Genomic DNA, 16,966 nt, shown 5'->3' with positions numbered 1-16,966 from the left:
CCCCAGTACAGGGACTTGAACTCATTGCCTGGGCACTGTCTCTGAGCTTCTTTTGCTCAAGGCTAGTGTTCTACTACTTGAGCCATAGCTCTACTTCTGGCTATTTTGCTAAGTTATAAATAAGAGTCTCATAGACTTTCCTGCCCCAGCTGGCTTCAAATCATGATCCTCAGATCTCAGTCTCCCAAATAGTGAGGATTACAGGCATGACCCACCAGTGCCTGGCAATTTACCAAATATTTTCTAGAGTTCATTTCTATTAATACATTAACTGATATAAGTCAAAATACTGTGACAAAGGCATTATTTTAATTCACAAAATTCAGATGAAGAAACTAGGGTACAGGAAGTTACCTGCCCAGAGTAGGTAACCAAGAGGCAAGCTGGAATTTCCATATCTTGACAGCACATTCAGAGTTTTGTTTCTCACTACAGAAATACTTCCATAAACAAGCAAAGCACCTTCCTCAGCCTTCTGCCTATGATTATTCAAGTTCCTCCAACTTCAGACCACAGTGCTCCGGAACAGCTTCCCATCTCTCACTGATGGCTAAATGAGAGCTGAGAGTAACAGTAAAGACTTGAGCCTTGCTCCCGCTTGCTCCTTGAGACCTGGGAAAGTCCCCTGACCCTGTTTCTTAGACTTTTGAAATGAAAGGGAGGAAATGCTATGCCTCTGTGGTTCTTTTGATTTCTGGCAGTTTGACTGCATTCTGGAGGGATTCCCCAATCTCACACCAACTCCAATTGGGGAAGATTCTGTGACTAGTCTAAGGTGGCAACAGATCCAAATCGAGCTGGGCTGACACAGGAAGCAGGCTTTGGGGCAACCATAGACTTACTGGGAAGTAATCAAAGTGCTAGGCTCCAGCTCCCTGATCTCTGAACCTACACCTATCTCCATTACTGAGGGCCCAAGGCCTGATTCTAACCTGAGAGGTTTCTACAGTGACACATTCTAGCCACTACAGAGAAGGGTGTGAAGGGAGGCTAGCAAAGCCTGCTCTGTCTAGTAATTCCCTCCATCCTTCCACTCATTAAGACTGGAGCCACTGCTTCCAGCCCAGAGAAACCTAAATAGGATTATGCTTTCCAGTTCTCTGTAATTGATGTTGTGGCTTTGCTCAGTCTGTCTTAATGCTGTGCATTACATTTGTCCTCTGTTGAGTTAAACAGTTACACAAACATGCTCCCATTGGCTTCCCACAGAATTGACCAAGGTCCTTTATCTTAATTTCTCATTTGAGTCTGTGCCATTGCATGCAAATTCTTGACATTTCAAGGCAGTTTTTTCCTAAAAGTATATTTGGTGGAAAACATAGTGCTTACTATACTCAATATATTTCATAAGTGATTCCATCAATTTACTAAGTAAATACTTGGAGGAAGAGAAATACACCTAAAGATTACACTGCTACTAAGAAAAAGTGATGGCATTAATTGACACTAGAAGCACTTGGAAAGGGAGACAACATAGTGCCCTTTAGCTGAGAAAAGAAAACGCACATGAGTCCAAAAGATTAAGATTTCCACCACTTCATGTTCAGTAGTAATGTGACTGTCTTTATTAACCAAATGTTGTGACTACACTAGAGTTTATTCATTTATTTAAGCATCTAATCACATGTAATACACCATATAAATTTCATGTCATTGAGAAGTAAGAAAGATCTACAGGGGAAATTTAATTCTAAATGTCAAACTGAATGAAACAAGTAATGCTTCTGTTCTTCATAGTCCTAAATGCAATTAAATTTAGTCTATGTCCCTAGTTAAATTGTAAGACTCAAGCCAGCAGTTAGTCATATTTCTATCTTTCTTGCTTATAGATGGGCAAAAAATGCCTAATGCCACCAATGGCACAGAGCAACATCTTAATAGACATTCATCTAAATGACATTTTCTTTCTCTGTATGCATGAGTGAAATAAAAATGATGTGACATTATTTCTTTCTAGGTGGTTCCTTGGACTAGACTTTATAAGAAGCAAGAAGAACAGATTCCAGGCTCAGGAAATGACACCAAGGAATTCCAGGGAATACCTTACTGCTCCTGAGTGTTTGATTGTAATACTTAAATCACTCTACCCCACACTAAAGAGTCCTTACTTTTGTTCCTACTTTTCACATCATATTTTCTTATCTGTCTCTCTCTGTCTTTTTTGTCAGTCATGGGGCCTGAACTCTGGACCTGGTCACTGTCCCTAAGCTCTTCAGCTCAAGGATAGCACTCTATCACTTGAGCCACAGCACTACTTCTGGCTTTTTCTCCTTATGTGGTACTGAGGAATCGAACCCAGGGCCTCATGCATGCAAGGCAAGCACTCTCCCACTGAGCCTCCTTCCCAGCCCAGCCTGTCTCATTTTTGTAGCTTCCTTCTCCACTCTAGCTTTCTCTTTAATTTTCATTTCTTTTCCTTGCCATCTAACAAAGCTTCTTCTATTTTCCCACCCACTTTCCTTCTACACTGACCAGTCCCCTCCTACATAATTATAGATGTTCAGGACTCTAGACATAAAGGGATAATCAAAGCAAGACTTGGTCTTTAAGGATCTCAGGGTTTCATGTCAGATCCAAATGTCCATTTTCTCCAATGTCTTCATTATGTTCTCCATGACCACTTAGGTTAAAAGACCAAGTCCCAGCTCCTTTTCCAATCCTAGACCTAATTCAAAAGTCAAAAAGAGAACCCTTTGCTTGATTCTCTTTGCCTCTACCTCCCTCTTTCCTGGACACCAGATCACCTGATCCATGAGGAGGGACAACATGACCTGGGTGAGTGAGTTTGTCTTAACGGGTCTCTTCAGTGACAAGCAGACCCAGGCTGGACTCTTTGTCCTGTTTGGTACCACCTACCTGCTGACTGTGCTAGGCAACGGGCTCTTCGTGCTCCTGATCGGATTGGATTACCAACTCCACCTGCCCATGTACTTCTTCCTCCGCCACCTTTCAGCTGTGGGCATCTGCTGCACGTCCAGTGGGGTCCCTCAGATGCTGGCACACCTCCTCCTGGAAAAGAAGACCATCTCCTTCACCCGATGTGGGACGCAGCTCTTCTTCTCTCTGGCCCTTGGAGGGATAGAGTTCCTGCTGCTGGTTGCCATGGCCTATGACCACTATGTGGCTGTATGTGACCTCTGCGTTACCCAGCAGTGATGAACCCCAGGCTCTGCATGGCACTGGCAAGTGTCTCTTGGAGTGTGGGTATGGCTAACTCCACCGTAGAGACAGCAGTCACCATGCACCTGCCCACCTGTGAGCACAACGTATTAAACCACGTGGCCTGTGAGACACTGGCGCTCGTCCGGCTGGCCTGTGTGGACATCACTCTCAACCAGGTGGTCACAGTGGCTTCCAGTGTAGTAGTTCTATTGGTGCCCTGCTGCCTGGTCTCTCTGTCCTGTGCTTACGTTGTGGTTGCCATCCTGAAAGTCCGATCCACTCAGGGACGCCGCAAAGCCTCTGGGACCTGTGTGTCACACCTCACCGTGGTCTCCATGTCTTATGGGATGGCCCTTTTCACCTACATGCAGCCCCGCTCCCAAGCATCAGCTGAGCGGGACAAGGTGGTGGGACTCTTCTATGCCGTGGTGACCCCCATGTTGAATCCACTCATTTACAGTCTGTGATGGCTGCCCTCAGCCGGCTGATGAGGAGCTCGGATGTGAAACATTAGCCTCGCTTAGAAAACAGGGAGCACTGGAGTTGAGATGCCCTCATGACATAGAGACAGACAAGCAGATAGAGACAGAGAGACAGACAGACAGAGTCTGCATACCACGGAGCAGGTGCAAGATCACTGCTGCACTGTGTTCTTTTGAAGTGATAGAGAAGTGAGATTTTCATCTCCTGATTTCACACTGAATGGCAACATCTTACAATTAAATATACCCTACAGAAAGTTAAATGAATGATACTCATTGTTTTAAATGAAAAAAAGGGAAAAAAACCGATGCACAAGCATATTTGAAATAAAAAGGAAGATTGCTTCAGAAGTCAGGGTAGTGTACTAAGTGTATAGTAAGAGAGATTTCCTTGTGTACGTGTGTATCTACCATGTTTCTGTAGTTACTGAGAAAAGAAAAATAAATAAACTGTAAGCGACAAAACTGATGCTGCCCCTAGGGTCAAACAGGCCCCAAGTCAGAAGTAAAAAGGTTATATGAGTCACACAGGGTCTGACTCAATTCACCAGGGTGAGGAACTCACACGGAGATCTGGGCCAGAATCAGAATTGGGGTCCCCACACCCCTGGTGACTAAGGCTGTGCTGTGTGTGAGACATGTGGGCTTCACTTCACTTCTTCCTCTTTCCAACATGCAGAGGAGGCAAACGGCAAGTCATAAAGTCACATACTCAGAACTTCAGCCAAATAGCTTTCTACTCACTCAATCAGATCCAAGGTTACCCTCCAGTAGCAGTTAAAGAAGCCTGTAGAATACATGCTGGACATGAAAACATTCAGGTGACCCCACGTGATCAAAGGTGAGGCAAGATGTTCACTAAGGAAAGAATCCTGTTTCCCACTGTATAACACACAGCGCCTGAATTCTAAACATCCCAGACCTTAGAGGAAGGCAGTGATGAGTTTATCCTAACAAATACTTCAAAAAAAAACTCTTTAAAAACAGAGTCAAACATCTCTTACCTTCATATTGTATCTCTCTTGCTTGTCTTGCCCACAAAAGCAAACAAACAAAAGACAAATTGAGAATAATTCATACTTGCATCAATATGCCTAAATAACTAGAGCACTCATTTGAAATTCTCTGCTTTACTGCTATAGACTCTCGTAGCTTTAAACATCCCTCTTAACAATGGCTTTCCTGGGTCCCAGAGGTTCTTTTTCACTAGATTCTCTTCTTTTTCATTAGATTCTAGGAGCTTCTGGATGGATGTCTATCCCTTTATTTCCTCAATGACCCACTAGTTAATCAACCAGGCACATTGCAATTGTCATATGCAAAATTTTTTCTTTATTTTGTTACTGACTTCTAGTCTTAGTTCATTGTGGTCTGAAAGAAGACAGGATTATTTTAAGTTTCTTACATTTGTGAAGACTTGCTTATCTGTTTTGGAGAATGTTTCGAGGGTTGCTGAGAAGAATGTACGCTCCACAGCTGCTAGACTTTAAACCACAAACATTCAATGTGAATATAGAAAAATATGTTGAATTTCTTATCGTTTTGTTTCAGACTTTTTCTACTCTTCATTCACTAATTCACGAGTCTAGTGGGATTTATTCTTTTCTGCTTTTTCCCGGTTGCACGAATCGTCTTCTGTGTAGGATTCCATTGTGTATCTTCTGCAGTACTCCTTCAGTACCAGAATTCGTTTAGGTATGATTAGTATAAATGTCAAAGGTATCCCTAAGTTATTAGAAGGACATTAACCTAGGTTAGTTCTTTCAGGAATTGAAATATATCATGAAGACCCTTGTTTGCATTTAGAACTTCTATTGACAATTCTGCTGTTAGTCTGTAAATTTGTCTTTTGTGTGTTTTGCTACTTCTCTCTTGCTACCGTCCTTTCTTTGCATTTAATGCTTTTACTATAATATGACTAGGGAGGTTTATTTTCTATTCTAGTCTGTTTAGTGTTACTAAAGCTTCCAGTAACTGAATAGCTTTCTTTTTTCTTTTTCTTTTCTTTTTTTTTTTTTTTTTGTTGATCATGGGGCTTGAACTCTGGACCTGGGCACTGTCCCTCAGCTCTTCAGCTCAAGGCTAGCACTCTACCACTTGAGCCACAGTGCTACTTCCGGCTTTTTCTGCTTATGTGGTGCTGAGGAATTGAACCCAGGACCTCATGCATGCAAGGCAAGCACTCTCCCACTGAGGCACCTTCCCAGCCCCCTGAATAGCTTTCTCTTAATCAAGATTAGGGACATTTTTTGCTTTTATTTCATGTAGTATATTTCTTATACTTTAAGTAGTGTTTTTTCTTTTATGCACATGTCTCATTGGTTTAGTCTTTTTAAATTTTTCTTAGCATTTTTTCTATATTTTTGTCTAATTGATCTAACTTTTTCTCTTTAACTTTTATCCCTTATATTCTTTTCAGTTGTTCCATTCTATTAGAAAGGTTTTCTGCTGAGTTTCTTTTCTCTACAATAATTTGGTTTGAATTCAGAACTTGATTCTTGTTTGGCTGTCCTGCTCAAGTGTTACTCTACCACTAAAACCACAATTCCAGCCATGATTTTTGCTGGTTCTTTTGGAGACAGAGTCTCGTAGGCTGTTCTGCCTAGGTTAGCTTTGAAACACAATCCATTAGGTCTCAGCTAGAGTAGCTAGAAATGCAGATGTGAGTCACTAGTGCTCAGCTGTCAACTGACTTCTTTATTGGGTTATTTAATTTTACAATCCAGGATTTGTTTAATTTGGGAGTGGGAGGAATTTCTATGTCTTTACTGAATTTCTCTTTTACATTCTATATCGTCTTTCTTATTTGATTCAACTGTTTATCTATAACCTTTTTGAATTTATTCAAGTAGTGCATATATATTCTCTCTTTAATTGTGTTGGTCAATCATTCTTTTGAAGTCATTTTTTTGAAAATTCATCTACTTTACTATTATTCAAGTCTTTTACTGTGTAATTGTTGGCTTTTGCAGGAGACAAGTTGTATTTTTATTGTTGTTTGTTTTGTTCATTCTTGTTTCTACATCAGGAGTTACATGTCTGAGGCCAAGTCATATTTGCTAATTTAATTCTTTCAGTTGAAGTAGTCTCCATGTTCAGGCAGGACAGTGTAGGAGCCAGGTTGAGGTCCTGGGCCTGGGGCATGGCTAGTATCTAAACATTTATTCACCCTGTGGTCTAAGTGCTCAGCCCGATCAGCACTGCTCAGAGCAAGGTTTAACCAGCTTCCATTTTTTATGGAGAAATCAGTTGTCCTTTTCTAAGCTGTTTTCACTATAGAAATGTCCTTTCTTTATGTAGTTGGAGCTGCTGTTGGCTGCAGGAAGCCTTATGACTTATGAATTAGATACATCCCTACTGATTTATGTCTCTAGGGCAAGCAAGCATCCAAGCTTGCATCCAAGGTGACCCTTCAAATGCATTAGTGTTGGGGTAATAGACAGAGCACTAAGTTCTTTTCTGGCTGAGGTGTACTGAGGCACCCATTCACCCTACCTGCTGCTCTCAATGTCTACAGCCCGTAGCTAGAAATTTCCCTACCTTTGTGGAGGAGGAAATTTTCTTGGTTCTGATGATCTTGACTTGCTCCTTAGCAGGGTTTTCAGGCCCTGACTGCCAGTTCACTTCCCTGTGAGGGAGCAAGAATAGACTTCTGTTCTGACAGCTGGGGTACAGGGCTCTGACCCACCTAGCAGTTAACACAAGCCTCCAGGAGGAAGACTCTAGAAGCTGAATCTTCAGGCAGCTACGGGCTCAGTGTGTTCTCTCTACCCTCGCTTCAGGTAACAGGGCTCACTTCAGGCCAGAGACTATGAGGCATCCCATTGCCAGAGTGCTATGGGCCACTGGATCAGCTCCCTGAAGCTTAGACTTCCCTACAGGACCACACCAAACCCTCTTTCTCTCCTTGACCACTTGCTGTGGCCATCTTTCACATAGACTCTACAGCAGGGTGTTCCAGGACCTCCCCCCAAATCATGAACGCTCCTTGTTTTGAGTCCCAAAGAGTAGCTCAGTCTCCAAACAATAGACACTCTCCCAAAAGGATGCTTGCAGTATTGCCTTCTGAGCTAAGGGGAGTGACAAAGTGCCTTTCTTCACTGACGCTAGCCTCCAATACTGGAGCAATCACTGTCTCACAAATCCCCTCACTGGAGTTAAGTCCTGCAAGAGATGTGGGCTTATCTTTGTAACCAGAGTTGTTAGTCTGCCGCCAAGCCCATATGTTTTACCTTGTGATAATATGTCTAGCTTCCCACTCATCTCCCCATTCTGGGAAGCTGGAGACAAGCTTGGAATTGTTTGCCTCTTTCTTCCATCCTTTCAGTCTTTCTGTGATTTTCTGCTATCTATTTCCTCTCCCTCTCTATCCCTTGAGAATAAGACCTCTCCTGTCTCAATTGACTCATATTTCTTGTATAAAAATGTTTATAATAAACTATTTGGCACTTATTATAAACCTGTTAGCACTTCCTTTAGAGTGAAATCTCAGCCCAAGAGACTCTGGAGAAAAAAACCTGGGGAGCAGTTAAGAAAATATGATTATTTTTCTGAGGACTCTACTTTTACTTTCATGAAGTATAGCTCTTTGGCTTCTCCAATCACCTAGATTAGACAAAAAGTTTTTAAGAAACTGCTTCTCATGATGATATTCTTTGTCAGCCAATTCACCAACTGTATTGTAAAAGTTGTCAAGACCAAAATAAAGTCACTTTTTTCCCAACTAAATGGAGTTAGGACATTCCTGCACATAATTTCTTGATAACAAATCACAACCGATGTTCTCAGAAACACAATTTTGCAGTTAAGCCACTCCTAGGAGAACACTTGGAAACAACCAGTCCTAAGTACAACCTTAAAGTAGTCTCAGTAAACCACAACCTTGCAGCCATTCACTCCTGTTAACACTGTCTCCTAGCAACCATCAGTACACACACCTGCCATGAGCCCCTATAACCAAAGAACTTGTGTTTGGAAATAACCTGCATATAGTTATTGTTGCCTCTAAAAACTCCTTCTTGCTTCCTCTTTCCTGAATATGGTCATGGTCCTCTGTGGCCTTGTATACTCCAAGTGTGCGATCAACTGTCATTTTCTGTGGAAACGTTGCTCTGTGAGTTGTTGTTTTAGGTTGTCATAATACAGTGGTTTTGCTTAGAAACTAGAGTTGAGACAACAAAGGGGAAAACACTGTCTAGTTTTCAATTTGGTACAAGTCAGAAAAGAGTAATAGAAGAGATAAGATCTATAGAGATTTCTTCCCAGTTCTACCTCTTGGCTGCAGTAAGAAGAGAGTCCGGGTGATAAATTCCATATTCTTACCGACCCTATGGGATGTACATTTCCCTTTCACACCTAAAGCAAAGATTTCAACTGCTTTGTCGAACTTGATGGTCAGTCTATTGCCACTTGAGAGGACTTTGCAACTGTTTTCTTGTACAACTTTATTGTTGTCCAAAGCTTCAACCAGTTCTCTAGGTGAGAATTTAAAACACTAAAACCTTTCCTGACAGCCCCTCACCCACATAGCACACACCCTCTCCCCCATCATACATATACGTGAGTGTGCACGTGCAGGTGCACACACACGTACGCATATGTGCGCATACATGCAATCCTCTGAGATTCCACTCTTCATTTTTATGGATGAGAATGCAATGTCTCAGGAAGACCATGGGCCTTGTGGTCCAGATCTAGCTCCAGTTCTGTTCCAGTTCTGCTTTGCCTGCTGGATGACCTTGAACCCATCACTCTTGCTCTTTGAGCTTCACTTTTTTTGAGGGGGGAAGGGATGACCTCAAAAGTTCCTTCAGTCTTGTATTATTTTCTGTGATCATAGTTTTAGTATTCTCATCATGGTGATAACTTTGGTGATTCGTCTCAACACTCAGGACGCATCTTTGTCAACTAAAGCTCAGTTTATGACTAGTAGGAGGGAGATGCTGGGGAGAGGCATGGGCCCAGGTGCAAAGCTCAGAACTGCAGCTGGTATTGTGCCTAAGCCGGTTTCTAAACTTAGCCCTCCTACCTTGACTTCTTCCAGCCACAGAGGAACTGAAAGGAAGAAGAGGAAAGCCATGCCCTCCATCCTCCATGGTCCCCCCTATCTCCAAGCCCATCTTCCAACACTAGTAGAAAGACCTGGGTGAAATCATTCTTATTTCTATCTTACTGCATCCCGTAGTTGATCATTTATCTCCTCAAAAAAAAAATCTTTTCACTTAGAAAATGTTCACAGCATCCCTTCACCCCTCCTCTCACTTGATATCACTAGTTCTTACCTGGGTCTAAAATATTCTACATTATTTTGAGATGAAATAGTTAAAAAAAATGGCTATACAAAAGGTTAGGTATTGGATTATTTTCTCACGATTCACCATGAAATTTGAGAAAAAGCATTTAAACTTCCAACATTTTCAAATGAAGAAAGTAGGTTAGCTGCAGAGATCTTTCCTCTTCTGGGTTGAACCCGAAACATGTCCCTCTCTCACAGGGCACTGGTGGCTCACACCTGTTATTCTAACTGCTCAGGAGGCTGAGATCTGATGATTGTAGTTTGATGCCAACCTAGACAGGAAAATCCATGAGACTTTTACCTCCAATTAATCACTAAATAACTGGAAGTAGAGCTGTAGGTCAAAGTGGTAGAGTTCTAGAAGCAAAAAATCTCAAAGTTAGCATCTAACCCAGACCTTGAGTTCAAGCTCTACAACTGACAAAATAAAGAAAAAAAATCCCTCTTTCAAAAACTATATCTTAAATCTAAAACCATATCTTAAATCTTCCAAAAATAGGATTAATGCAGTGATTTTCAAATTTTCCTTCACAATCTAATGCCCTGATAAACACTGAAGTCATGTATATACCTGAGATTCTGGTTTCACTTTACTGCATGTCATTTAGGTTCAAGAGTTTCCTAAGTTTCTCAGGTAGCCATAACATATACTCCCACTGAAAGTTTCTGTTGTTTGTTGTCTGATGTTGGTTTTTTTTCAGGTAGCCACATTGGTACCTGTGGGACTTTCACAGAAAATCTATAGCAATTTCATTTCATTTCAATCAATTTCATTTCATTTCAATTTTATTTCAGTCAAGATGGGCAGATCACGGGCCAGGTCTTCTCCATGTCCAGTGATCTTTCCATAGCCTCCTAGTGCCCATTAGTTCACATTCTGTCATCAGATTGCAAAAAAGACATAAGACGAACATTGAAATGATTAAAAGAACTTCCTACTTATACACAAAGAAATAAAGCCCTAACTTTTCTCAGGGCGTTATATTGACACACTTTGCTGAAGACCTGCAAAGTAAACAACGAGACATTCCAAAAGCAGACATGTCTTTGCTTTGAAAGATTTTACCCAGAACAAAAGCCAAGAAATTTTAGAGCCACTCCCTTCTGACTCCATCTGTGGGCACTCCTGGTTTCCAAATGTTGTCATTGTAAGTGATGTGTGCATTCGTCTGTATAATTCGCTTACTTTAACATTCAAACAAATGCCAGCAATTCACCAAGGAAACAGCATAATCTCGAAACGTTGGGACGTAATTACAGTTGATATTATGTTCTATAATGAAGGGCTGATCTTATCATTGTAGGACTCAGCCTGATTCATCCCTGAGAAGCAAGAGAGCAATTTTGCATTTTGTCATTGATCCAGCCTGCATTGTAGGAGAAGCAGGAAATTCTCCCTGCTTCTAGCTGGAGTAGGAAGGGCCAAGGGGATCCCAGGACACATGATGCAATCAGAGACCCATCTGGAACGATACTCTAAACAATAAAGAAATAATTGACTGTGAAACACTCACTAGGAATGTTTATATTTTTTTTTAAAAAAAATAGAAAAGATCCCTGACTTCAGAGGCTCATTATCAAAAGGAGAAAGCCAACTCCTACTCAGAGTCCTACTTAAGTCCCTTTGATTAGTCAAGGGCTGTGATTTCTGAATCTGATTAGGCTTAAGTCCCCCAGCAACCTGATGTACCTGCTTCTTGAGGAAGTACAATGTGACCTGGGTAGGTCTGCCCTAATGAGTCTCTCAAGTTACAAACAGGTCCAGGCTAGACCAGACATTTTGTCCTGTCTTGGGTGTCTTACTGCTTGTGTGACTGGCAATGGGTTCATCATCCTCCTGATTGACTGGACCTTCAACTCACCTGTCCGTGTACTTCCTCTGTTATTGCTCCCTCTCAGTTGTGGACACCTGCTATGCCTCTTCTGGGGTCTCCCCAGTGCTAGTACACTCCTGGTGGGGTCCCCCAAATGCTAGTATGCTTCTTTCTGAAGATCATTTCCTCTAGCTGATGTGATACTCAGCTCTTCTTCACAGTGGCCTTGTGGGGGGACAGAGTTCTACTTCTGAGCACAACGACAGTGATCTGCTCTATACTCTCCATGTCTCTTGACTTATGGTCATGACTAATTCTGCCCAGGGGTCAGTAGATACCATGTGTGGAACCTCATGGCCAGAACATAGGGTCCCTACATTCAGTGCCTATGATGTACAAAACCATAGCAGTGCTGCTGGAGCCCTGAGACAAATACCACATAAGACAAAGTAAGTAAAGAAGGAGAATTACACAGGTAACAAAAAAGTGGAGAGGGAAGGCCTTCCCCTAAGGATGAGAGGACAACAGGCTTGTGCTGAGACTGAGAGGGTGTTCGCTATGCACAAAAGCGTGTGTGTGTGTGTATGTGTGTGTGTGTGTGTGTGCATGTGTGTATGTGTGCATGAAGATGTGTTGTTTGCTTTTGAAGGCCTGAATAAATAATGACTTAAGCTTTGGAATCTTCTTTGCTGTTCTGGCCTATTCCCCAAAAGATTTAAAAGCAGCCTATGCCAAACAATACACTATGTATTTATTCAATGAACATCAGGATAATTCCCTGTATCATTCTCCCCATTACCCTATGTGTCAACCTTTCCATCCACAATCAATTAACCAAGAAATCAATTAAATTCCACCTTTAATGAACATCTATACTATGACTAACCCTGGCTCCTTCCATCGCCTCTATCATCACAACTTCCCTCCTTCTGTGTGTTGAGAGCCTTGCTGGGTCCAGGATACCACATAGGTCTTGAAAAGAAGTACTGGCAAGTAAGCCAAGCAGGTGATGCACCGCAGAGTGCAACACACAGGTCTGCAAGAGGCACAAGAAGTTCTATGTCAGGCTCCTACAACTTGAAATTCATGTGGAAAGATAAAAGTCAAATAAAGAAGAAGAAGAAGAAGAAGAAGAAGAAGAAGAAGAAGAAGAAGAAGAAGAAGAAGAAGAAGAAGAAGAAGAAGAGAAGGAGGAGGAGGAGGAGGAGGAAGAGGAGGAGGAGGAGGAGGAAGAGGAGGAGGAGGAGGAGGAGGAGGAGGAGGAAGAGGAGGAGGAGGAGGAGGAAGAGGAGGAGGAGGAGGAAGAGGAGGAGGAGGAGGAGGAGGAGGAGGAGGAGGAGGAGGAGGAGGAGGAGGAGGAGGAAGGAGAACAAAAAGAAAATGCAACGTAATCTGACAATGGGAAAAGTACCATTTTTCAGTATGTGGTAAACTGGTAAATAGCAAATGAGGATGAGAAGGCCTTGGACAATTGTGGAATTCCTCTAGAGAGGGGACCATCCGTGTAGTTTGCCAGGGATATTTAAAGGGGCCAGGCATGTCGACTCACCCTACTTAAGAGACTGAAATCTGAGAATCATGGTTCAGAATCAGCCAAGGCAGGAAAGTCTGTAAGACTCTTATCTCCAGTTAGCTACCAAAAAGCCCAGAAGTGAAGCTGTGGCTCAAGTGGAAGAACACCAGCCTTGAGTGAAAAAGCTAAGGGAAAGTGCCTAGGCCCCAAGTTCAAGCCTACCCCACCCGCCCACCCCCCCAACACAGTATAGACTAGATAGTGAATAGACAGAATTCTGGTAGATGACTGAAGAGAGCAAGAGCATGTTCCTCTTGAGTGGAGGACTTCCAGAAGCCTAGGGAGAATTTAGAGAAAAAGGTGTGGCCAGGAAGAGTGGGAAAACCAGTTTGAGGAGAGTGGTTAGAGCAATGATGTCCTTTCGAGACTCAAGGCTAAAGAACCTGTGCTGGTAGGGCCTGGAAAACACAGCCAAGACATTCAGAGGTAATAAGAAGATAGCAGAATTCTTGTTAGGGATCCAGGCCTATGGACCCTGGAATCTAGATGCTGTCCTCTTCCTCTCTACCAGGCTTGTTAACCAATAGGGACAAAGCAAAACAAGCTCTCTTGTTCAGGTTTGTGTGGAAAGAGGAAATCAGCTGCCCAAAATGCAATCTCCTTTAAGTTGCACAGATTTTCATAGGCCAGCTACAGTTTATGGGATCCAAAGTCTCAAAGGCTGACAAGCTACAGGATGCAGACTAAAGACTCTTTAGATCATGGAGAAATATTACAAGTAAAATTTAATGAGTGGTTCTTGATCTTGAGAATTGAATAAAAGGTGGAACTGGATAAAGTGCCTTCAACTTCCTTTTTGTTTTGTTTTAATGTGAGAAGATACTACACCCCATGAGTAATACTTCGAAAACAAAAATAAACAGAGCTTTCTTGGTGTTTGCCCTCAGTGTCATCTACAATAACAATCTGCATGTGAGCTCATGCCACATGTTAAAAAAGTAAACTTCTGACTAGACAGGTCTCATCCCGGTGTGGGGAAGAGGTAGCTCTTGTTTCTCTGGTGTTGATTCACCAAACAGAATCCAAATCTTACCAGAGGTAGAAGCCTGGGAAAGACAGAACTTATTGTTTGTTTTCATGTTATTCGGGGAGAATAAACTCAAGCATGCTGGCCCTGAGAGAAAAATCTCAAGAGTCCAAGGTCACACCATGAGCAGTGGCCAAGTCCAAAGTCACACTGTGATACAATGGCTCCGTTTCCTAAAGAACAAAGGGAAAGGAAAGAGGCAATGGAAACTAGAATTAAGAGCTACATTTGGGATTATATAATGATCAAGGGTTTGATAGAACCTTGTTCGGTGGACATCCTGAATAATCTTAGACCCATAGGAAGGGTACATTAGACCTTCTCCACACCCCCAAGAGGTCATAAACCCAATCCCTTCTATCTAAAATTCCATCTCCCCCACAAAGCATGCTTGGTTGTGAATACCTTAGACCAGCACCATCACAACGTACATCCAGGAGATTAGCCCAGAGTTATTGACAGGCTACCGGGTGTTTGGAACCTGGAGTTAGGTTATGAAATGTCATTTCATCCACATTTCATCACTTCTTTTGACAATCCTCTCAGAATACTAACCTCCCCTCCTCTCTCCACTAAAGTCCCATCTCCTGCTGTAGACTCCCAGCGGCCTCGGGTTGTCTCTTCCTGGCACCTTTACCCAATTTGTCACCCAGTTACCTGTAGGCTCAGACCCTCCACCCACCAGGTGTCCAATTCTATGAAGGTAGTTTCCTTGCCTTTAAAACTATGCACTTAAAAATATTTATTAACCAGATCAACTCTCAAAGCAGTCCATAGAACCTATAGATCCACTTGTAGAAATATCTATATATATATATATGTATATATAGTTTTACATTTTATGAAATACTTTTTATAAGCCCTTTAGCAGTAAGTTGTGATATTTTCTGCTGGTTAATGAGGATAAGTGTTTTAATAAACCTTCAAGACACCAATGGGATGCATCTGGGCAACTCCACCAGAAGTCTCTGGAACACCTAGCCCAGGATTTAAGGTCCATCATCTGATTTCCTATCCATCTCATCTGGTTGGTTACTGTTTTATCATGTTTTTTTGTTTGTTGTCTATTTTTATTAATCTTATTGTTATTTTTATTATTATACAAAGAAATTGCCATCTAACAAAGCAGTTTATGAACACAACGCATCTTGATCGATGTCCCTTCTTTCAAGATTCTCTCCCATCTCTTCCCTACCCACCCCTTCCCTCACTCTTCTTAATTTGGTAGGATATATATTGGAGCATTGTCTTCATTTCCCCCTGCTCCGTTTCTCCTCGTCATTCATCTACCCCTTTCCCTTGACCTCACCCTACTTCTTTCAAGTACCCTTTTCCTTGAGTTTTATTGTGCTGAACTTTGATTTTTGGCCTTCTAAGGCATTATACTATTTGAGATCTCCATTGAATATACCATGTTACAGTTAATACATTTATATACACTTGTTGTTATTTGCTGTTTAGTCTGGTTCGGCGTTTTGCAACAATCTCACTCTGTAGCCTAGACTGTCCTTGAACTTGTGATCTTTCTGCTGCAGCCTTCCAAGTGCTACATTTATAGCCTGCACCATCATGCTTAATTTAATCTGCCCTTCAAGACATTCTTGGTCTTTCTGGGTTTTTTTTCCTAAATATAATCACTTTATAAAGCAACTTTATACAACATGGTATATAAAAAGATTAAGGACAATAGTATATGATATTTAGTGACTCTTCATTTTCCTATGATACTTTCCTCCTTTCCCCTTTCTTCAAGAAAAAAAAATGTCTGTTCTCTCATTTCTCTCACCTCCTCCAGCTGATGTTAAAACTCTCCTTAGGTGGATTGTTCTTTCAGAACACCTGCAAGGGACCCTCTTGTGAGCAGTAACTCTGCTTCAGCATCATAACTCTTCCTTGTAGTGCTTTTCCTTTATCTCACACATATACTGTATGCTTGCCCTGCTTGAAAACTGAAAAAAGGGGTGTGTGTGTGAGAGAGAGACAGACAGACAGAAAGACAGACAGACAGAGAGATACAGAGACACAGAGACAGAGACAGAGACAGAGAGTCTGGGTGATTTCTCTGAGCTTTTTTGCTCTAGGTTAGTGCTCTACCATTTTGAGCCACAGCACTACTTCTGGCTTTTAATTGGTGTTTAATTGGAGATAAAAGTCTTGCAGACTTTCCTGCCTGGACTGGCTTTGAAGTGTGATCCTCAGATCTCAACCTCCTGAGAAGCTAGGATTACAGATGTAAGTACTAGTTCACCAGTACTAGGTGAAAATAAAAATTTTAAACATGACCCTAAAAAGTGGGGAAAATACAGAAGAAAATGAATAATTGATCACCATTGGTGTCTAGAAAAGTCTTTGTGACACTCTGCTTTCTCTCCCTTCTTCATACCAAAGCAGAGACCAAAAATAATAAAAAATAATAACATTAATTATGAAGTATTATAATTATTGTTTAAAAGCTATAATGACTACCACGCACGTGTCATGTTCAGAGCATGTGTTTCAGTTCTCACAATGATACTGACATAGCTACCTCATTTAACATATCAAAAAAGCAAGGCATAAAGAGTTAAATATACCCAGGGACATGTAATATACCACATGACAAGTAAAGTTTTA

General features: G+C 41.7%; 1 pseudogene; it reads left to right on the top strand.

The window, feature by feature from the left end:
• Positions 1-2,751: 2,751 nt before the first annotated feature.
• Positions 2,752-3,629, top strand: LOC122105835 (annotated as a pseudogene).
• Positions 3,630-16,966: the final 13,337 nt, after the last annotated feature.

Source organism: Dipodomys spectabilis, unplaced genomic scaffold, assembly GCF_019054845.1.
Source record: "Dipodomys spectabilis isolate Male_0828 unplaced genomic scaffold, ASM1905484v1 ptg000034l, whole genome shotgun sequence".
NCBI lineage: Eukaryota > Metazoa > Chordata > Mammalia > Rodentia > Heteromyidae > Dipodomys > Dipodomys spectabilis.
This window is presented reverse-complemented; position numbering and strand designations above follow the sequence as displayed.